The following is a 23,249-nucleotide window of genomic DNA, read 5'->3' as shown; positions in this document are numbered from 1 at the left end:
GTGGATCCTGGCTTCACCTCTTCCAGTCACTCAGGTGCATTACATTGCATGCACCTGAGCTCCCCTTTGCTGGCCCCTGCCTTCCCACCAGGTGCTCAATCACTGCTCAGGTTGTGACTTAGCATTTCTGCTAAAACTGTGCAGTTAAAGTTTCTCTGCTAAGCACATCTATGAGTTGAGCTTGCAGATCCCTTGTGTGTGTGCACAATCACGCACAATTAAGCTCTGTGAAACTCTGAGCATTCTCCGGTCTAGATACATTTGCAAAACTGCATGGGGCTAATCATCATCATCATCATGAAAAGCACATTGCTGTTTCTAACTCACAAAAATACATTTTTATATATTGGTTTGTTAAACAAGTTCTCCTCAGCTATTCTTTCTGGTTCTTTTAGTCTCCTTTCCACAAACTTTCCCACTCTGGGTGTTCTGTGCTGCTGCTCACACATCACTTGCTCATTTGTTGGTAGTTCTGCCATCACGAATCTCCAAACCAGCAGTGATGGTACTGTGTTTTGTTCCACCTCAAAACAAATCCCAGTGGCAACACCCTGACATTCATTGCTCAACAGAGCTCTTAATTTTCCACCACCCTTCTTTGGGAGATGAGAATGATCCATGCTTGCACGACTCGCCCTTTAAGTGGGCGACATGCCTCCCAAGCCTTCCTTTATGGATCAAAAACATCAGAAAACTCTAAGAAGTGATAATGTACATCTTTAACGTGCCCCTAATGCAAAATCACTCTAAGGCAAAAAGTATTCCTTCAGCTGTTATTCTAAGTGTTTTGCCAGGGTGCTGTTGGGGAGGGTTCTCTCTAGTGAATTCATCTCCATTTAAGCTCAGGACATGCTGTGCTTAAGAATTAAAAAGAAAAGCCTTTCTTAGTCCAATTGCATTTTGTGGCTTATGCTTGTTTTTAGCTGCTAGTCTCCAAGTGTTAATTCAAGAGAATGGTCCTTCCCAAAAGGGTGTAGGAAGGACATGAATAAATGCACACTTGCCGTTTGCAATGCTAAATGGTATTTCCCAAGGAGATGATTTGGTAACAGCACAGGGTCTCAGTTAATTGTCCCTGTCTCCTATAATAAAGCAACTCTTCTAATCTGGAGCGAAGCTCCCAGGTCCATAGGAGTAGCCATTCACATTGGCAATAATTGGGTGGAAGAGGGAGGCCAACGTAACTGTTCAGTTGTGCCATGAGGGCCCCATCCAATTTCACATAATAGCAGCCTGCAGAATCCGAACGACTGAATGTTGGCAAGACTCATTTACATTTTAAATGAACCTGCTGATGCCTTTGGGCAATCTTGATGGTTAATAGCTGTATCAGTAAAACACGCCATTCTTTTCTCTCCTCTAAAACAAATAAACAAATGCATCTAAGGCATCAAAGCATCTCTTCTCTAAGTAAAAGTTTTATCTATAGTATGAGGTCTGCATTTTAAAGGTGTTTGTAGTGCTTTAAAACACCTTTAATGTCCCTGATACAGACAGTGACACTAGAATTTTTTCTTTACTCATTATAAAACTAAAGTAAAACAGCACCACGTAAACAAATACAAAAATCCTTCACAAAAATCACAGATTCCTTGTCACGACCTCCATGGAGGACAACTACGTGTTGACATCCTCTTGCAGAAGAAATACAATTCAATGTCACAGCACTTTCCTTAATACCTCAGTAATCCCCAGTGCTGCTTAAAGAAGTAAACTGCACCAGTAATGGGGGGGGGGGGGGGTGGGACGACGACTGACTCTTTAGCAGAAACTTGGTTTCTAAACAGGATCATCGTGAAGGGGATTTGACTACAAACACCCATCAGCTATATCAGTTGAGATGAGCAAGCAAAGCTTTGCATGATAAAACCTTTCAGAGATGCCTTCACCAATTATTGATTGCCCAAACAGGTGGCTTGAAGGTATTTTTGTTTGCTGTTCATCCTCATGCTGCAGTTACCTTTGTGAATTGTGCTCATCCATCTTCCATGTGCCAAATTTCACCAAACAGCCTCTCCACCTCCCAGCTCCTGTTTCAAGGGCATGCGTGCTGCTGAAAACCTGGGGGGCAAATAAGTGTGGAACTGTCTTCTACTTCCTAATGTTTTCCATGGTTATAGTGAAGAAGGACTGGAGAACTGCTGAGTGAAGATAACAGAAAGCTTCATTTTTCTTTTGTTATTAATGCAACACTTATAGAAAGCTGTAGAATGCTTTTGTGAATGAAATATATAGATACACATACAGCTTCTTGTAGATATGGATATGGCTACAAATAGGCAGACGATGGAGCTATACATCTTGCAAAATCACCACTGCCTTCAGCTCCCTCAGGAAAGATGCAGACCTAGGTAACATAAAACAGTTACTGGCAGGCTGAATGGTATCAGAGAATGCAGAGGGAATTAAAGAAATGGTGATGTTTCCTCTGGGATCTACAAGGGCAACAAAGTAGATCAAAATGAAACGAAGCAAGTGACACAGATCTTCAGACCATTAGGTGCTAAGCAGCAGGACAAGGAAGTGCCATCTTGTCAACCAATGTAAATGGTTCCTTTGAGGTACTGGGGTCTGAGGCCTGCCTCATTCCTTGTTTCAGCTCTGTGGAAACTTGCTGCTGCAGATGTCTCCCTTCAAGCATCTGAGGATGAAAGATTCTGAAAGATGTTCCCCTGAATTTCTAGTGTTGCACTCAAATTACTTTTCTAGCTTTTAGCACTCCAAAAGGCAAATGTCAGCAGAGCATTTTATCCAACAGTCACTGCAGAAGACTGATCTGACATGCTTTTAAATGCGTCCAAAGACCACATACAAGAGAGGGTTCTGCCTTATGGCAGAGACACACCATTGCTGTGTGTTGCTGAGAGGCTTTGGTCAGGCTGCATGACAGGAAACCAAGTGGGAAAATATTGGCTCCAGTTTCACTTGAGCTTCCCACAGCATATGGGTTGAACATTTTAATAAGTCTTCTGAGCAGATGAGCTAAATGTTTTAGACCACATAAGTGCTGATTAGAGAGGCCTTGTGTGTGTCCCCATGCTAACATGTCAACTCTGCCAAAGCAAGAAACACAAGGTTGCTGTAGTAACAGAATAAAAATGGCAAGAAAGAAATCAGTGAAGGCAAAAGAAAGCCTTTGAAAGAAGAAAACTCAAGTCCAGTTTTGGTTTCTAGTGTTCTGTGGAGATAGGGTGAAAAAGAATGGGAGTTCAGATGCAGGTCTTACAGGCTAAAATTGCTATAGGGCAAAAGATATGTTGCTAAGAAGCAATGACTGACAAAAGCAAGGAGGGAGCTTTACAAGAGAACTGGCTCCACACATTTGGGCAACTTATTTTCCTCAAAAATATATTATTGATTGGAAGTGTCATCATGGGATCCTCACTGGAAGCACAGAACATACCAGCCTCAGAAAACAGCTGCAACAAGGGAAGGAAGAAACCATCTGTGTGTTTATTAGAAATGGAGGTAACATGTAAAATGAATATCAATTTATAAGATGAAAAGAAAATGATTTGCAAAATCATTGTGTGATATGGGTAACTGTAGCTGGTGCTCTGTGATTTAAGAGACCTTTTTTCATCCCTCTACATCATCTGCAGCATGCTCTCCCCAAGCAGGGATTGACCCAGGCAAAACCACAGTTTGTTTTTTCCAATTATTGCTGATCTGTAGAAGCTCTAGCACACCCACCCATGGATGTGAGGATGGTATGGCACTGAGATGCAGGCAGGAGCAGTCGTGGGAGTGGATGATGAGAGGACAGAGAACAAGCTGTTACTCACTCACAAACCAGAGTCTTCATGGGGTTTGGTATGAGAAAATAAAATCCTTGAGGAAGTGAAGGAATATTGAAAACAAACACTTTTTCTTTGCCCTTATTTTTTACCCTCATGGGACATAAACAAATGAGGGACAAGCCATCCTTGGAATATCAGCTAATGCCAGAAGAAACGCATCAGAAAAGAGTGAGACCTGATGGAACAAACTCAATATTCAATGGAAAATTGTAAATTAACAACGTTCACTCCTGGGATTGCTGTGCTCACTGAGGCAGGAAAATGAAGACAGATTTTCCAAGAGGTTGGGTCATCACATCTATTGGCAAGCAATAGGATTCCAAGGCCAAAATAAAGAGCATTTCTTTGAGTCACTGCACTCAGCTGGAGGGAGGCATCTCGTGCCTGCTCCCTTACAATCCACAACCTCATTCCCTGAGGTCTGGAAGATCGGTGTCCATTATCAGAAGGGGTGTTTTCTTTCCCAGTATTTCCTTCCTCTCTCAATTCATTTCTTGATGAGGAAAGTGGAAATTAGAGGACACATTCATCTCAGTGATGCGGAAATGTTCTTAGGAGTAATGTATCACACGTGTTTGTTAGCCTTGCTCTCAACAGCTAAAGCAAAGAGGCTTCCATCACTTTTGCTATAGCAACCACTCCACGTACTTCAGTTAAACTTCATTTAACTTCTTTTCCTCTGATGATATTCAGCAGGATTTGCCCTTCCCATGGTCAAAAAACCTGCAGCAGCCACTCTGAATTCTGCCTGCATGAACAGAAATTGAAGGCTAAGCCAGCCAAGCCGCTTTGACAGTACAAACTGCCTAAATTAAAACATCTGCAATGTCTATACCTAGGCAAATAAATCCAAATTAATTCAATTCCTCTTACAGAGGAAGGTTTGTTTATTCATTACACAGAGCAAAACTGAGAGTCATTTTGTAAAGACCTGGGCTGATGTTGGCCTTCTGACACCGCAACGTGAAACTGACAGCCCATGTTCAGAGCAAGCTACGGAATCTCACTCTTCCATCTTCTGAACAAACAGAGAAGAAAAGAGGGATCAATTTTGAGCTGTGCCTTTCTTTTTGCTGGGAGAGAGATGAGTCACCAAGCAACCTTCTGCAGAGTTCATCTTCACCCCTCTTCTGGAGGAGCCTCTCTACATTTCTGAAGACAATAACTACACTTGAAGCTTGGACAAGTGTTAACTCCTCATTCCCTGCTTGGGTGAGCCCCATGGTCTATCTTCTTTGTCAGTCACTCACAATCAATGGGTGGTCAATGATATCAGCAGGACAGTATCCCCAGTTCTTGATGCCATTAAATTAGGTGCCTATCATCCATATTCTGACTTGATCCTTTGGAGCCATTTTATCTGGGAAAGAATGTGAAATTTTACCCTGAAGCTGGTGAAACAGCTGCAGAAGAAAAGTTAGTCTTTAGGAAGACTTTAGTCTTGTCTTCTTTAGGAAGAAAAATTAGTCTTTATTTTCTTAGTTACGAGCTTCTGAGTCTGCTGGCAACTTTCAAGGTACAGACTAAAAGTATTTCTGTTCTTATAACCATCTGCATTTGTTTCCTGCTTTGTTGCTAATGAATTTGTTTGTACTATTCCTACATTTGAACTGTCACAAACTTTAAACTGATCCAAATTACTTCACAATAAATGGGGAGAACCCATTTATAAATAAAAATAAATAAATGGGGAGAAATGGGGGGGGAAACCAGGGTAGTTCAGATGCATATCTAACTCCCAAAATCTTTCTCCCCAGTGAAATCTCTCTCCCTTGCAGGGATACAGTGAGTGCATGCAGGCAGCTGGAAATCTAAGTATTGGGCTCTTTGCAGTGTCTAGATTCAGTCTTTTTTACTCTTTTACCTTGTCAGTGCTATAGCCCACTCCTGCACTGGATGTTACCCATTGGTAAACAGATTTGTCCAGGGCTGCAGATTGCCTTGAAGCCTTTGGCTTCATAATATTTGTAAAGAGAGACAGACAAACCAAGGAGGAACTGGGTATACATAAACACACAAATCATTCCTACAACTTTGCTCACACCATGAGCATTGCACATGCACAACCCTAGCTGCTGCCGAGATATTGAGATTCAGTGGCCTAAGCAAGCCACTCCAAATGGTACAGAAATCACAGGAGACAGGAATAGTCTGTGCAGACGCTGGTGCAATTTTCTTCCACATGACTTTTCCAGTGCAGAAGGGCTTCTGGTACTCCAGCTCTGGATTCTGAGCAGACACAGTGTCATCTAGAGGAGAAAGTGTGGCTGTGCACATTGAGATATAAAGGAAAACATTTTTATGGGAATAAATGTCATGAAAGAAACTGGCACTCCTGCTGATACAAACCGCAGTTTTCCCTCCCTCGTTATCTTTCTGGCTTGTGCTGTGTGTATGTGTTCACGGGGCATGACATGAAGGTCTCTTGAGAAACTCCTTTGTGATAAACCATAAAGAACATCTCACTGATCTGGGTCATTTCTGTCTTTCTATTATCTCCTCCTTATTTCACTTCTCTTGAGCATGACAGGCTAACAATAATTTTTGATACTTCAGTGCCCAGTTTGAAATACTGTAGAAATAACTTGGATAGTGAATTATTTCTTTGTAATTGGAGACGAGAGCCAGCAGGAAACCTGAAGGAAGATGACTGGCTTGCATTCAGGTTCTCCTTCTAAAGGCCCTACTATTTCCTTGCTTCTACTGTACAGGAAGGAGGCAAGCTGTTATTTCTAGTTGTTAAGCACAATAGGATTTGAAAGAAATGTGTTGAGTTTATATTAACACTCCTGTGTTGAAAATGTTGGCATAGTTAACTCAGTTCTACACCTTTTCAAGATGCAATAGATAAACGAAGCATTGATTAGTTCACCGCATGGGAGGTTTTTCAATACTGCTTTAGAATAAAAGAAGTTTGGCATGTCAAGTAGTGCAAAACACTGTGCTGGTGTTGGACAGAGTTTCCCCTCATGTGTCCCTGCTGTGCAACCTCTTCTGCTGCTGGGGCGTTGATGCAGTTTGTCTCCAGGGACAGAAATACTTACTGTATAAGCACCTAGATAACACTCTGGCATTTATACTTCCTAACGAGACGCACTAGGAGAGCATAAAGCATAGTGGTCCTGGGGTTGGCTGCTTGATTGCATGTTAGGATTTCATGCATGTAGGAGGGGGAAACGAAGAGTGACATTAACACAGCTTTACGATATGCACTTTAGTTAAAGGAATCTAAAGGCAGTTCCAAAAAGGCAGGCATGTGGGAGAAGCAGTTCCAAAAAGCCTAGCAGGAGAGTTGAACTGAGTTTGAAGTAAATTCTGCTCTGGTCTTGGAAGATAAGAATCCATGAGCAGGAATAATAACTTGCATGAGTGACTTCTTCCAGAAGAAGTGCAGCTGTCAAACTCATTTTGAGAGCCTTTCCTCAGACACAGACAGCTGCCTCCAGGGTTTGGAAACAGCATGTTATTTAGTCAGCACTGGATGGGAAAAATAGTGGTTTTAAAAAGCCTCTGCTGAGAATTAGTTGTGTGAACCATGCCCAACAACCAGTGTTAAAGTCTTGGGACACAGTGGAATCACAAGAAACATACGAAGATCACAAGAATTTCACTTGGTTTAAGAACAGCAATGAAGAATGTGGTTCTACTGGTACAAACTAAACCAACAATAATCTAGGATATCCTTAACACAAACAGTCAGCTTGAGTTACAGCTTCATGAACTCTGTTATGGTCTATGGAAGTTCTCAGAGCCTTCTGTATTCTGGTACATCCATTCATTTTTTTCAGTATCACCAAACTATATAGACACCTCTACCCTTAACATCCACTAATGACTTGAAAGAATAATCATATAATCTTAATTATGCAGGTGACAATTAATAACTGAACAATTCTGTGCAGTGGGCAACATACAGCAACTCCAGCAAGCATGGCTGACTTTTTGCTTACCAGCACATTCCTATGACATAGTAGTTCAGAGAAAAGGAGAGACCTGGAGGAGAGAGAGGCACATTTGTTCAAATCCCAACCCTCAGAGACCTCTGACTGGGACAGACATGAGGGCACTTTGGTTGTTATCATGAAGGAGGCAAAATACATATATTTTATAATCAAATATAATAGTGTTCTAGGGTTGGTTTGTTCCCTTGTAAGTATAGCAATTCCAAAATGACTTATTAACAGTAAGCTAATCAGTAGTAGCTTGGACATTATGCTTAGCATACGGGAAAATTCACATTTTGGGGAAGGGAGAAAAGCAGAGAGAAGTCCCATAAAGTCATGTCCTCCACTAACACCAGACAGGCTGCACATCAAATTCTCTGCTTGTATGCTAATCACACCCATTTATTAAGCAGTAGGAGTTGATTAAACAAAAGTCACTCTGTCTGATGATGGAGGCTGTGCTAAGTTCCAAAGCAGATCAAATTAGATGCTGGGTAAGCAGATGCATATATTAACATCAGCCTAACCCTTTCTTTTGTAAAGATCCAGGCAACATCTTTTTGGGTACAGCCCAATCAGCATTTTAATCATGCTCTCACATGAATAGTTCAGCCTTGTCTCTGATACTGCAGGTCTGTGTGTATAGAGCAATAGCTGACCATATTAAAAATAAAAATATGAATAAACATATTGCAGGCAGGCTAAAAATATGAATAAACATATCGCAGGCAGGCACAAAGCTTGATAAGCAAGTTATCCCTTCCAAATCAACCTGGTTAGGACTACGTTTTGTGTTGCTGCCTGACTTAGGAGAATTTGGGATCCAAATCTGCTGACCTGGAGATTAGATGTGTTCCACCTCCTGAGTCATCCAAAATCTATGCCTGAGTAAGGAATCAATGTTGCTCTGCTTCAGAGCAAAATGTTATCAAACCTTGCAGTGTCATTTCAGGCCTAAGGTTAAAAATCCTTTTGTGCTATTTCAGATGCTATTAGATAACCCATAAGCATAAGTCATATTTACCAGTGTTTTCTGTATTTTTTGTGACATGCTGAATAATCAGGGAGCCTACTGAAGCCTAAGGAGGCTGTATGTCTTCTGCACCCTTGAAAAGAAAAGGAAGTGTTTCTGGTGCTTTTTTCATAGATGGGCACATCAGTGTTTGGTGCTTGGTAGGAACACTTAACACAGTTTGGTGTGGACTTTCTGATGTGGATTCTCACCAAAAAATGGATAGAATCATAGAATCACCAAAGCTGGAAAAGACCTCCAAGGTCATCCAGTCCAACCATCCACCTACCACCACCATTTCCCCACTAGAACATGTTCCTTAGTACAACACAATGGAAACACAAAGCAAGAATAGAAAGATTTACTTTTGCTAAGACTGTTTGATTATTATTATTTCTGATATGAAAATATCTGTGTGCACTTGTGGTTGCCCCCATTTATGTCGAGTTAGCCAATCTCTAGTAACAGGGCAGTGTTGTGTAGCACTGAGTCCCCATGCAGAGAGATAGTTTAAAAAAAAAAAAAAAAAAAGCAACAAGAAAAAAAAAAAAAGAAGTTATTGGCATGCTCAAGGAACAAAGAAGGGGGGAAAAAAAAGAGAGAGCAATTATAAAGCTTTATCATTTCCTTCCTGCAGAAGAAATTCAAATACACTCTGCCCTATCAGTCTTAGGCAGACAGATGCCTTCAGACTAGAAAGGCTCAATAATATGGCATTATTATTATTACTTCTTTAGAGAGGATAACATTTCAACTATTAAGATCGCTTGCTTTGTCCTGGCTCATCGTTAACAACCTACTTTATCATCATCAGTAACCCAAGTAGAAAAGCTCTCACTGGATATGGTAATCAAGAAATGATTTACAGCCGGAGCTGAGCCTGGCTGCCATTATGGGAACCTCCATTGCCTGGTGATGAGAAGCGACTTCCAAGCTGTTCACTCTTTCTCCTTTAAAAGTTGGCTAGGCACAGACCAGCATCACCTCTCCTGTTCATATGCACCTGAATCTCTCATACTGCAAAACAAGCCTGTGTAATGCTTCTAACATGAAACTCTATGAAAATTCAGTCAATGAGTTTCTGTTGCCAGACTGCAAACAGCTGATGCAGTCAGTGATTCTCAACTGCTACCAAGAGCTGGAAAAACATCCTCTGGGAAGCAAAAAGAATGTACCACTGTCCCAGGTCTAAATACCACAACGATTGATTGCCAGCCCCTCACACAGCTCAGGTCACTTGGCCATCATGTGCTCATTGCGCAGAGGATGGCAAACTGCTTCTGCTCGGTGAAGATACAGCCAAAGTTTGGAGCCCAACCTTTCACATGGTATTTGTGCACTGTTTCTATTAGAGCCATACTGGGAAAGTGGCCTTCAGGGGAAATAAAAAAGCTGGTGAAAGCATCCTTCCAAATGAGTGTTTTGTGGTCAAAAGATATTTGGTCTCTCAAACACAGCATGTGTTTTATTAAGCTGTACCCAAACAAATGTGAACTGCTGTAGTGAATTAGACTGGACAGAAGGAATCAGGTTTTCATACACATTTGCAAGAGAATTCTGAAGACTTTGAATCAAAAGCATCAATGAGAGATAGTTCTACTTCCTGAGTTTTGCCAGGCATAATATCTACATGTGTTAATCCTCCAGCAGAAACACTTCTCTGGATAGTAGGCATTAGCAGTATTAGGAAAGAGTAAATCCATCCACGTGGCTCTTGCCAACCACACCTCAACTACATCACAACCTTTGACCAGCCCCAGAATGATGCCCTTCCCCTGGCAGAGAAAACCAACACGTGCCAAAATAACCTGAAGTTGGGTTGTTTTTTTTTTTGTTTGTTTGTTTGTTTGGATTTCGACCTTGGTTTCTACTGCAACTGGAGCAGAATCTGAGACTGAGGTTCCTGATGCACCTTTCATAAGAACGTGAATTTGTCCACTTGTAGTCTGCATTCCTGAGCCAACACACCTTCTGCATTCACACCCTCTGAACATTCAGTTCTGCTCTAGACACAGCCCTATAGATTTATGCTTACAAGGATCCCTCGAGATCCTCTAATCCCTTCGCCTGTCCTATATATATGCTTGGGGCAGAAGTCACACAGCTTTCTGGTGTGATGTTCCTTAACACCTCGAAGAGCCTGCTCTAAAAATGAGGAGAAATGGATGCTCTCCACAACGTTTTAGTATGACTGTCTGTGTTCTGAAATGAACAGAGAGTAGCATCAGCAGCCTCTTTATTTTTATAAAGGTCAGAGAGGGCGTGACAGTGATTTCTATGGAAAGAGAGTGAAAGAGTTTGGGTTACCTCTTGGCATTAGAAGATTATTTGAACCATAACATAACGCAGCTCAAATTCTCCCCATCCTGCAAATGAAGGAAAAATGTTGCTATCTAGTGGTGACTAATAGACCTCTGAAATGCTGTTCCATTAGTCATTGAAGCCAGGGCAGGGACAAGCCACAAAAAGCCCTTAGTGAAATGGCTACAAAATCATTCCCAGGGCTGTTAGAAGGGAGCTGTAGTATGAGCTACTCCATTTGTTCCTGCAAGCCTTTATTTCACACCATCACTAGACAGACATTTTCTAAAACACTAAACAAAGTCATTGTTCATAATTGCTCATTAGGAGCTGTTACAGCTCTTTGAGTCCAGTCAGCATTTATGAGCCCATCTTTAAACCCTGGCATTAGTAGGTGTATTTATTACATATTAATTTGTGCATGTGCACACTTTTGAGTTTGCTGAGCATCTCCCGCTGAGAATATTTGACTTCTAGAAAAGCTGCTCATCTCAGGCACACAGACATCCCCCAGTAAGCAGATTCCCACCGGGCAAAGCTCATTAATTAATGAGAAAGTCTGAATTAGCATTTTGAAGCTGGGCATGGAAGTGACCAGCTATGAGCAGATGAATGAAAATTAAACCAGACAGTCTCATAGCAGCAGGACACCACTGCTTGCTCTCCCTGCTGACTTCTTTACTCTCCTGTGAGGATATTCAGCTTCAGCAGAATCTGTCAGGTGTTTATTTATATTGCTCAAAAAACTTCTTGTATGAACAGTGGAGAGAGGGGAATTTGCCAATTCAAGGAAGTGACTGTATCAGAGGTGGCTGGAAAACACTGTCAGCCTGAAGGCTGTTAATCTGGAGACCTGAAGAAGACAGTAAGCTCCTCAAAGGTGCAGTCTTAAAGAGGGTAATGTCATAGAAGTGCTTTCTGCTGCAAGGAACACGTGTAGTGTCAATTAAGCTTTTTTAAGAGATAAAATGAAGGCAGAGATGACAGCAAAATGGACCTACCACACAGCACCTGAAGCATGGCTTTAGAAAGACAAATGTCCCATGGCAATCAATGGAGAGAAGTTCTGAAGCTCCTCACAGCCACAACTGAGCCTCCTTGCAGTGAAGTTTGTACATATTTCTGAAGTTATGACATATCCTTGTGGCTTGACCACCTCCTCTAATGACTTTTCAGGAGAAGGCAGTGATCACCTTGTTCTTGATTGTAGTCTAGCTTTTATAAAGGGAAAATAAGAAATCTCAGGGGCTTCTCAGGGACTCTTTTCACCTCTCCTCTTTGAATCACAACTTTCATCAACACAACATTCCAGACCCACATACCCCTTTGGGCCCATCAGCACACCCATGTCAGTGCAATGAGACAGTTTTGTTTGATTCAGGAAAAAAATAGATAAATCACTGCCACTGACTTAAGAGGTTTCCTCTGTATCAGACTCATTGCTTCTGTTGGGGCAGCACATTGCACACACCGACAGCAGCATCATGGCAGTATTTTATCTAAGAAAATCTTGTCTCAGACACGAGGGTAATAGCTCAGCCTACAGTTAAGTCTCCCACCAGATTTAGCCATTGCCTAATGAGTTTCCAGTTTAAGAAAACAAGCCAAAGATATGAAAGAGAACTATATTCATTCTATCAGACAGAATGAGCAAAAAAAACCCACACAGCTCACCAGAAAACAATCAGGTCTAATATTGGATGGAGGGCAAGTAGTGTCAACTTAGCATTGTAAATGGGCACTTGGAGAGGCCTGGGATGTCATCTAGTGGCCAGTTAGGTACACTGGGAGCCTGGGGGGAGGAAGAAGCAGCTTTTCTGGAAAATAACAGCTTCCCTAAACATTGCTTTGGCATCCTACAGGCAGAAGTCTGGAGAGTTCTAGATATTTTTGTCTGTTGTTAAATTCAGCGTACAGATGCCATTAGAGGCTTCTCTCAGAGCCTGATCACTCGCAGCATGAATCCTTTATTGCAATGCTGAATAAAGCAGAGCTCTTGCTATTCTTGCAGAAGAGAAATAATGTTCCTATTTTACAGTAGAGGCTATAAAGCAGATCTGAGAGTACTTTGGTGCCAAGCTTCGCTGGGTGGTTTGGGCTTCTAGGTGCAGAGTACAGAGCTCAGATGAGCACTTTGCCAGTTTTGGGATCAGATTAATGAAGGAGATAGGAATCAGGCCAGGCTTCTCTCCATACAAGGAGGACCTCAGAGACGCATATGAAGTAGAAAGTTTGAGGGAAGCTGGTTGTGAAAGCTGGTCACAGGACTGTGCCAGTCAACCTGGTTGACTTGGGAGGACAGATTTAGCTCCATTCATTTTTTAAAATGCTGCATAGACAATTCAAGTTGCCAAGTGTTAAGAAACACTGTGATATTCAACTGGTGGCTCTGTCTGAGAGGAAAGCGATGAACAACTCTAGTGTTACATTTTGTGAAAACAGAACAGACGCATTCTGAAGGAGCCAAGGCTCCTTATTTTTCACTCAAAGCGTTTAAAAATTAGTTCAACTTGAAGTAAATGTTCCAGTCAATTTGTTTTTCTGCTATCTGACCTGCTTTGTTGGTCAAGAGTAATAGAAAAAAATATATACTGACAGAGCTGTATCCACAGAATACAAAGGAAAGCCTGTGCATGGGAAGACTATTACTGATTGCTGCAAGAATGTTTCTCAGAATGGTTTATAAGGCATCAGCAAGTCTTTAATTTAACTGTATGCCATTATTACATGCTGAGTGTGGTTTATTATTATACTAATAAACCATAAAGATGACTCTAACTTCATTACCACAGTCAATTGCCATGTACAGTGTTAATTTACCAACAGATCATTAATTACCAGCACTCATCGAAATGCAGACATAAAGCAGAACTATTGGGCAGAGTTTGCTTTCCAGATTCTGCACGGCTGGCAGCAGGCAGGCTGAGTGCACACAGAAATAAATGGGATTGCCAGCAACAAAGATTTTCTCTCCACCAGTGCAAACAAGAAAGAAGTCATAGACCCATCAGTCAACTCCACTGACCTACTGGTAGTATGATTAAGATAGTTTTCCAAAAATATCTAAACTTACCCTGACCTGAGCCCTTAAAAATATGGATTTTTCCCATTGCTCAGCAATTTCACAAGTGTAATTGTGCAGGGAACTGCTTTTCTTTTTTCCCCCCACGGAAGAAAATGGAAAGTATTTTCTGTGGCTGAAGTAGTCTGCCTCTGATAAGCATAGAATCATTTGGGTTGGAAGGGAACTATAAAGGCCATCTGGTCCAGCTCCCCTGCAGTGAACAGAGGCACCCACAACTCCAGCAGGTTGTTATCCCTATCCCAGCATCTCAATCTCTTCAACAAAGTGATAAACTGCAATGTCCTGTGGGGGATGCATTTTGTGAAGTTTCTTCAGGGCCTTCTTTGGGCTCTGTAATGGAGTGCACCAAGTGTAAATACAGATGTATACATGAACTCCTCTGCCTCAGCAATGTGGTGCTTTGCTCATCAGCAGTAGGCAATTTTAAGTGCTCTAGGGAAGGTGTTGCAGTAGGAAAACACAGTTTAATGCAGAAATTAAAGATATTTACATCAGCCCAATAAATTAAAATAAGGCATTTCATATTTGAAATGCTGAGAACACCAAAATAGCATAGAAATCACTGATCATGTGAAAGTAACAGTTGGCTTTTTTTTTTTTTGCCCGATTCACAATGAACCTAAACATTAGAATTCTCTCTAGAGATTAAATTCCAAATTGCAGCATGCTGAATCAGCAGATTTGTCTTAGTTTTGGAGTAAAATGTAATGGCCTTGATGCTGCATGTAGTGTACAGCTCGCTCTTAACGATGCCATTACAACTGGGAACATTTCCGTGCTTAGAGTCCCTGGAGATATGTAACCCCACTCCTTTCAGATGGGATACACTAAGCGTAACAGGAAAAGTTCTTTAAATGCTTATCTAAATTGCTGGCACATTAATTTCCTTTTGCAAAGATTTTTTTTTGCTCTTTTCTACTCAATGCAGAATTCTGAAAGGTTTTAAAGCGATAAGAAGAATCTCTGCTGCAGTCAAAATGGGATATTCCTTTAGTTACGTGCCCCAGAGGATGAATATGGTGGGAGCTGATACCACAAGACAGACAGGTTAGCAGAACTCTGTGGCTCATACCATTCAGAGATGGCCTTGATTCTTGATCTTGTGAAAGAGCTGATGTCTAACAGGGAGTTTTTATGGTTCTGATGACAAGGTGCTAATTTAACACCATGGTCAGCTGTACCCTGAAGCATGTTTCTAATTAGTAGGAATAAGACAAGGGGAAAATACAAGCAAGGGAGCTCTCAAAAGTTTAAGGGCATTAATTGCCTCCCAGCTGTCAGGCTAGTAATTAAATTCAGCTTGTTGACTTCAGCTTTGTTGCGATTATGTGAAATTAATCTTCAAACACACGGAAAGCTTCCATTACCGTTCACTTTGTGCTGAAAGCAGCAAATCCCAAACAATACGCAGAGAGGCATTGGCATGCAGCTGGCGGTCATCCAGCAAAACATGTCAGCTTAGAGAAACTTCTTTCCCACTTTTGCTTTTGTGCAGTCTGTTCCCTATGCCTGTGTCCCTGATGAGGCCACAGCTATGCCTGTCTTGCTGGGAGAGCAAAAACACGTCTGACAATCTTTTGAAGAGGTCACCAAAGTCCAGTTGAAATCCTCCTTCCCCTCCTTATCTCAAAGTGGATTAAGTAGGAACGGTTACTCGGAAATCTCAGCTTTCAAAGAACAAATCCTTCCTGCTTGTTAACTTCCGATTAGCACTGTCAGGCTCTCTGTTCCATGCATCACAACCAATTAAAAGCACTTTCTGCCCCAGAAAGCTGGAGCTCAAACTCCCTGCTTGGTATGCAAATGCTCTACCTGACTTGTGCATGTGTGTCAAAAATATATACATCAGTGTAGTCAGGGCAAGCTTTGCTATTAACATCGAGTATGCTAAGCACTTTTTATGTAAGTGAAGCATGCATAAATACATAAATGCATTTTAGATCCTTGCTTTCAGAAAAAGTGTCATTTTTTTTCATGAAAATATAAATTGCTTTGAAAGTGCTCATACTATATTAAGTGATGTTCACTCTTTGGAAGTGATGTGCTGAGGAATAATTGATTGGGTGGACTCCTACATTTAAGCATAATATTTACTCTGCTTGCTGCTTTCACTGCTGGGTTTTGATTGGGTCCCTAGAATTACATCAAATTACAGTGCGATTTAGGTTTTTCTGCTAAGTATGGATGCCATTTGTTCTTCAAGAAGCAGACAGTCTCAGTGATCAAAACTTGCACAAAGAGTCACCCACTCCCCTTGGTATGAAATGGTCATGTAACTCATGGTGTGCAACACCTATGAGGAGAAAATGAACAATGCACTCTGTGTGGAGTGGACAAGGAGGAGAAAAAGAGGAGAGAAAGAAAACAATGGTGACTTCTGCTTCTGAATATAGATTCTCAGCTAACTCTGAACTGGCAACCATGAGCCAGTTACTACATGTGAACTGAATTCCATGGTCTCCTGGGTGCAGTGGCACCCTTAGTTTACCTCATGTAGTTCAGTAATTGAATTAGCCCCAACCACTGTGAATCAACTCCTGACATACTGAGCCCCAGCATAGCTGCTACAGTGGCTGTTGAATTATTTTTTTGAACCAGACCCTTAGGCTCTATTCCAGAATATTTTTTGTATTTGGTCCTTGCTGTGGCTCCGCTATAACCAGTAGCTGTCAGCCTGCAGTTGTCTGAGGCAAAGAGTCAAATAGTTTAGTACTGAGCACCAGATCTGTTCCCAGTGGATTATCTTCCTCCAGTAGATCTGGCAATCAGTGATCTCTTGTACCTGATTTAATGAAGCTGAATTAAGGAGCAGTTCTGTGGAGGCCACCCTTTCTCAACCATTGGAGCAAGCAGCTAGCAGAAGAACTGGTATGAAGTATTTTGTGGTATTGATTTTCCTACAGCAATACTCAGTGGTGGTTGTGCGGCCACTGTCACACGGCAGTGGATTGCATGGCAGTAGAGGAAGTTCAGTGGTCCACGAGGTGTTGTACCTCACAGAAGAGAGTGGGAAGTGGCGTGTTGTGAAAGAGCATTGGGGAGGACTCTTATCCTGGGTCTTCTCTTGTCTTACCAGAACTAATGCTAAGGCAAATAGCTCCATGGTCAGGCTGACTGACACCACAATGTCCTCCTGTCTCTTTGTAGCACCCGATTCTCTAACTGGCCAAAAGGAAGTAAAACTCAGTAATTCCTCTTCATACTGCATACAAAGATTTGATAGGTTTGTCAATAAATGTTTGACATCATCCTGGAGAAGGGCAAGCCCTACTCACTGCGCTTTCTTACAAGAACTACCTTTAGACCTACTATTCTATGTCACACCATACAACCTTTTTTCTTTGCCTCTAACACAGGATACACAGTAAAAAAGATGTTGGTTGACAGAGGGCAGAGTTCAGTTTTTCCTAGCTTGTATTACAAGGAAAAAGTGCAACATGCAGCCATATACTGGATGCAAAGCCTGGCTGCTGAAGTGGCCAAAGGGCAGAACCCCTAAGTTGCTTTTTGAAGTTGTTTACTTTCCTGGATCTTACCAGATATTGCCTTCTAATCTAACTTTAAAGAAGTCGCAGTACAAACTAAAAAGCACTGGGGTATTTTTACCTTTCTGGCAATCCAGAATTTGTAAAATCTGAAAATCAGCCACATTGAATTTCAGTGCCTTTGGCTGTATGTCTGGCAGGCATCCATGCAGCCTCAAACTACACGCTTGTGTTATAGCTGAAGGCAGCTCTTGGCCTTGCTGTTTGTCAGCTTCCCCCTCAAGGGAAGAATGATGAGGAATTACTGCCAATGTGTGTAGCATTGCACAACATGATTCTCCATCAGCAGAAAGATCTGGGATGGGCACCTCAGATAAATCTTTTGTGTTTTGTTGACTGCTTCATCCCAAAGCGTAGTTCAGATTTCAAAGGGAAGAATAGAACTTGCTCATATGTTTTTGAAGCAGATTTCTAGCTACCCCTATAGGATAGGGAAAATAATAAACTGCTGGAGCTCTGAGAAATTCAGTCAAAGACTCTGTGTTACAGAAGTTCAGGTGTGCTCATCTGAGTCATTCAGACCTGAATTGTTCAAAGTAAACTTTAGATGTGTGACAGGGTATCTGAACAGCCTCGCTGCTCAGCATCTCTACAGAGACAGAAAGAAAGCCCACATAAGCTACCCTATGAGGATAATTGCAATGAAGATTATGAGGCATTGAGGCGAAGACTGAGAACGCTAGGGGACAACAAACCACTGTGAAGTTCATTATACTCTAAAGGAAATGCTGGAGTTCCTAGGGCTCATTGTTCCAAGCCCTGCTGAGACCCTGATTAGCAGAGCCTGCTACAGGCATCTGAGTGGTTTACACTCAACTTCAGAGGTGTTGAAGAAAAGACACTACAAACTCAGGGCAGGACCAAACCTTCTGTGACCAACCCTAGTTTACCCTCAATTCTCATATAATTTGGCTCTGCTGGAAGCCCTCTGATTGATGTAGACGCCACAGAAGTTTTTTTGGGATTCACATATAAAAAATCTCTTAACTACACCACAACAAACCCTTTTCATACATTCATCTTATCCAACAGTTGATCCAGCTCTGCTCTCTAACCCACATCCCCAAGTTCCACATCCACCTTTTTTCTTCAGAACTTCCAAGGATTCCTCCACTCAGATATCCTTGGAGATCTCCAGCCCAGCAGAGGAATGCAGCTTAGGGTTTGGGTTCTGGAGAAACCTAGGCTACCCCCACATGGTGGATACACACTTTAATAAAGCCCCTCTTAATGCACAGCACTTCTCTGCTGGAGCTGTGGGTGCTGCACTGCTGGTATATCCTAGGATCTTCTGGTTGCTGTGCTTGTTAAATACAGCTTTCCACCTACAAGGCTTTTCCTGCCTTTCTCATTAGAAAGCAGGAGAATCGTTGACCCTAAATTTAACCCTAATCTTAACACTTTAACCCCAATTTCTTTCTCAACTGTTTACTTCAGACTTTTCTATTATTTTTTTGAGCAGCACTGACAGGCTATAGTTCTGGAATAGTGAAATGCCTTGCAACCATGGCAACACAATACACTCTTTGGAAAGTTTGCAGATGCTAAAAGAATCAGTTTACTACAGCCACATATATTAGAGGTTCTGGGAGATTCCTGGGCTCACCATGTTGTTTAAAACACAGAACTATTGACTGATTGGGTAACTTAGCAGAGAATCACTCTGACATGCCACATAGCAATTGCCCACAGAGCACATAGCAGGAAAAAGCCCAAAGGAAACTGCTTTTGAAAACCATCGTGGTGAAAAAATTTGGATGTTTTACCATTAAAGTTTATGTTTGCTCTATTCTGTTGAAGCAAGGATAGCCTTGCTTCAGATAGAAGCTTTAACTTTGTGCAATCCCTTTTGATTGGTAAGGAGCAGAAGTCCTGCTGCCAACAACGCTAAGCAATTCTTTTCACCACACAACCTGTTCTCACAGTGTGACCAGATTTCTACTTGCTTAAACCAGCAATACCTCTCCCATAAATATCACCCATATGTAAAGCTATAACATGATGGAAAGCACAGCAGTAATAGTTGGGGAACACAAACCTAGGCCACAACAAACAAGGATAATCCCAAATACATCAACCACAGAAAGAAAGGAGAAAAATCACTTACATTTGGAATGCCTCATTAGGTAGGGATCTCCAACAAGATCCTCTCACCTCTACTGCCAACCCTTAAATGAGGTCATTTGGATGTATTGCAAACAGCTGAGCTCCCCTGGGCTGGCCCTGCCTTACCACCAGCTGCTCCATCACTGCTTAAGGCCAGGACTTACAGTTTCTGCTAAGCCATAGTTTACCTCTCTTTATGTGATTGCTGTCTCCTGAATTTATATCTAATCTTCCTCTTTTTCATCTGTACTATGGCAAATTAAAATTTCCTAAGTGCATGAAAAATGGTAACTGTAATGCATGAACAAAAATTAATAAAGCCAGGAGAGAACATGAAATCAATAATCTAGTCCTGACAGCTTGCTTTGTCTTCGTGGCCAGGCTCTAAGGATGTACCAGTGTTTCCTTCTGTTTAAAATTAATTGAACTATTTTATCATATCAGATAAGAGTGCACTCTTTGTGCTGTTGAAGTGATAATTATGACACGATAATTACAGTCTGTGGCCTGCATGATTCTGTGAATGAGTCAGCAAAGGCAATTAGTTTGCAACAGCAACTTTATGTGGATGTGTCCCTGTAGCAGGGAGCTCCAGGACGCAGCCTGGCTGATTGTTATCTCTGCTCCCCCACCTCCCTTACTCATAGGAAGGCAGGGGTTTATTGTTGTCAATAAGGGGTTTTTTTGTTGTCCTTCCCATTTTCTCTTTTCCAGTCTAAGAGATTTATTCACAATGCTTGCAGAAATCAGTGACAGAAGAAGATGGAAGCAGTTTCAGCCTGTAAGGCTGTGGATTTGGGGCTCTGCTGTGGAGCCCTTGGAGGAATTCTGCTTGATGCAGAACTGGTGTGGGCACTCCATCTCTGCTGCATTACACTGGGACTCCATTAGAGCTAGTCAGGCTCAGATTTCTCTACATCATCTGTCACTGTAACGTTCTGCTGACAACTCTGTGCTCCTCTAATCTTTATGGAAAGCCTTAAGAATGCCCTGGAAGGAGGGACACAAAATACACGTTAGCAGAGAGAACTATAAGCACCAGGATTGCTTGGTTTCGGCAAGTTGAAAGCAGAAGGTGCTTTATCTCAAGCCATTTACAGCCTCAGCAAGGAAACAAGGTATAGATAGTGATATATGTACAGACAAAGAAATATTGGAATAATATCAGGAGACACGAGGGAGTGCAGTCTCATGGAACGGCATTTATGTTTGTAGGCAATTCACTTGTAGAAGGAAGATAGGGCAGAAGGGGGGGACTGCTTCATTTCCATGTGTCATTTCCCTCAGTCAGCCTAAATGAAAGAAGAATAATCCTCATCTCAGGAAAAAATCTGTATTGCATTGCAACAGGTAACACACAGGGCAGCATGTTGAAAAAACAGAGGAAGCAAAATCTGGAGCAGCTGCTTACTAAGTGAACACCATCCATCCTGTGAGCTGATGAGACAGTGGAAGAAACAGTGTGTGATCGTGCAATTAAGGATGAAACATAGCAGTATGATCCAAAAGGGCTCATTTAGGCCCACCTTTCCTGATGTTGTTACATTTAATTTTACAACCTTACTTTTCTTTAAATGTGTAATTCTATCTCAGATGCATTATTCTTTTACCTCAATGTTATTTGTAAGCTGGTTCCAAGTTAGGCATGCAAATATGAACGTCCTAAGGTCAGGTCAGATCCAAAGCTGATCCCCAGTGGAGCAGATGTATTTTCATTCTTTGGATGCCATGGGAAATTACTGTCTGTGACACTGCAGAAGAGGTCCATTCCCTCATCCTTGCTCCCTGTGGATGTGATGAGCTACAAGGAGACTGTCAGCAAGAAGGATCTGTATAGGACACACTGCCTCCTGATAGAATGAACCAGCACACATCAACATGATGCGATTAGGTCTGGATTTGGAGTTCAAGAGATGCTCTGCTTATCTCAGCATAGCTCCTCTGAACTCTGTACAAACTGAGAATGTGATTCAGAGGTTGCCACAGTCCCATCCCAGACATGGTGGAGACCTGGGAGCCAGAGCAGCATCCTCCAGCACCCCAGGTACAGTTTTATTCATCAGGCTAGTGATTAATCCTGTGCTACTTTTATGTCTGAAGGGTCAAAACCAAACAGTTTGTCAGGTGGCCCCTCTTTATGTGACACCTTACTGCGTCCTGGATGTGTTACCTCTGGTCTAACCCCCAGGCTCAGCCACATAAATAATTCAATGTCACTAATAATATCATTACTGTTTCTTTATTTCTTCGTGTGGATGCAGTGCCATTACAGAACTGCTCTTCCCTCTTTTCCTCCCACCATCACATAGGAAAAATCATTGGATATAACAGCCAAACATGTCTTCAATATTTTTCTGTTCACATACATAGCTGGATATAATGATCACTGCCATCTCTGACATTGTTTCTTAACAGGTTGTAACCTGTCAAAGAATCCATACCACCCTGCGTAAAACCCTAAATACCAAAATTCTCCTTTTCTGCCAAAATATCCAGACATATATATACAGGTATATGCAAATATATATACATATATGAGTACACATATACACAAATATATACATTTCTGCCTTCTCCATTTCTTCCCTTGAACTAAAGAAATGAACTGATAGAACAGCAGAAGCAGAGAAACGTTGACTGGAAGAGACCTCTGGTGGTCAGTAATCCACCTGCACGTTTGAAGCAGGAATAGTGCCAGCAAAGCCAGCAGAGAAAGCTCTTACAAAGCGCAGGAGATCCTTGCTTGTGTCTTTAAATTATATATGTTCATTTGCTTCATACAGTGAAGCAGATCTCTGTGTCAGTGAGGAGACCACAGCCCAGAAATGGAGTGCAGTGTCTATCACCAACGAAGGCTTTTCTTAGTGTCACAACAGTGCTTAAAGCATGGCAGTGCCCAGACATAAAGCAGAATAGCCTATAATAAATAAACTAATACCAGTGGGAAAAAAAAAAAAAGTTTGATTGTTTGTTTTTTATAAATATGCTGTAGCAGAAGCAGTTCAAAATAAGTCATTTTTCAGGCTGGATATTAGGAAAAAATAATTCTCAGAAAGAGTGGTGATGCAGTGGCACTGCTGCCCAGGGAGGTGTGGGGTCACCATCCCTGGAGGTGTTCCAGATCCCTGGGGATGTGGCACTGAGGGATGTGACCAGTGAGGATGGGCTGGGGTTGGACTCAGTGACCTTAGAGACCTTCTCCAGCCTTAATGATTCTGTGATTCAACGATACTATGATTTTAAGTACGGTGCCTGAGTTGTTGCCTTAAGTTCATCTTAGTGAGAAATAAAGCTTTGATCCAAGCTCCACAGCTCCAGTGGTTACAAGTGAAAGATAATAGCATGTTGGGCTGTAACGATGCCCTGCATAGGATTGCTGGAGAGCTGGTGACATAACTGCAGATTTCTTTGCCCTCTCTGAACAGCAATTTTCTAAAAACTATTTATCCTACAATG

The 23,249-nt window shown here is 41.8% G+C and overlaps 2 long non-coding RNA genes across 2 annotated transcripts; both read right to left on the bottom strand.

The window, feature by feature from the left end:
* Positions 1-5,508: 5,508 nt before the first annotated feature.
* Positions 5,509-8,851, bottom strand: LOC128081461 (uncharacterized). The gene is made up of 3 exons (XR_008207198.1): positions 8,769-8,851; positions 7,751-7,793; positions 5,509-6,049 (listed from the first exon to the last, which is right to left on the bottom strand). It is a non-coding gene; the product is annotated as an uncharacterized LOC128081461 (long non-coding RNA).
* A 2,210-nt stretch (positions 8,852-11,061) lies between these two features.
* LOC128081459 (uncharacterized) lies at positions 11,062-12,958 on the bottom strand. The gene is made up of 3 exons (XR_008207196.1): positions 12,732-12,958; positions 12,059-12,272; positions 11,062-11,122 (listed from the first exon to the last, which is right to left on the bottom strand). It is a non-coding gene; the product is annotated as an uncharacterized LOC128081459 (long non-coding RNA).
* Between the last annotated feature and the right edge of the window lie 10,291 nt (positions 12,959-23,249).

Source organism: Tympanuchus pallidicinctus, unplaced genomic scaffold (assembly GCF_026119805.1).
Source record: "Tympanuchus pallidicinctus isolate F22 unplaced genomic scaffold, pur_lepc_1.0 scaffold21, whole genome shotgun sequence".
Taxonomy (NCBI): Eukaryota; Metazoa; Chordata; class Aves; order Galliformes; family Phasianidae; genus Tympanuchus; species Tympanuchus pallidicinctus.
Note: the sequence above shows the minus strand (reverse complement) of the source record. Positions and strands in the feature narration are given on the sequence as shown.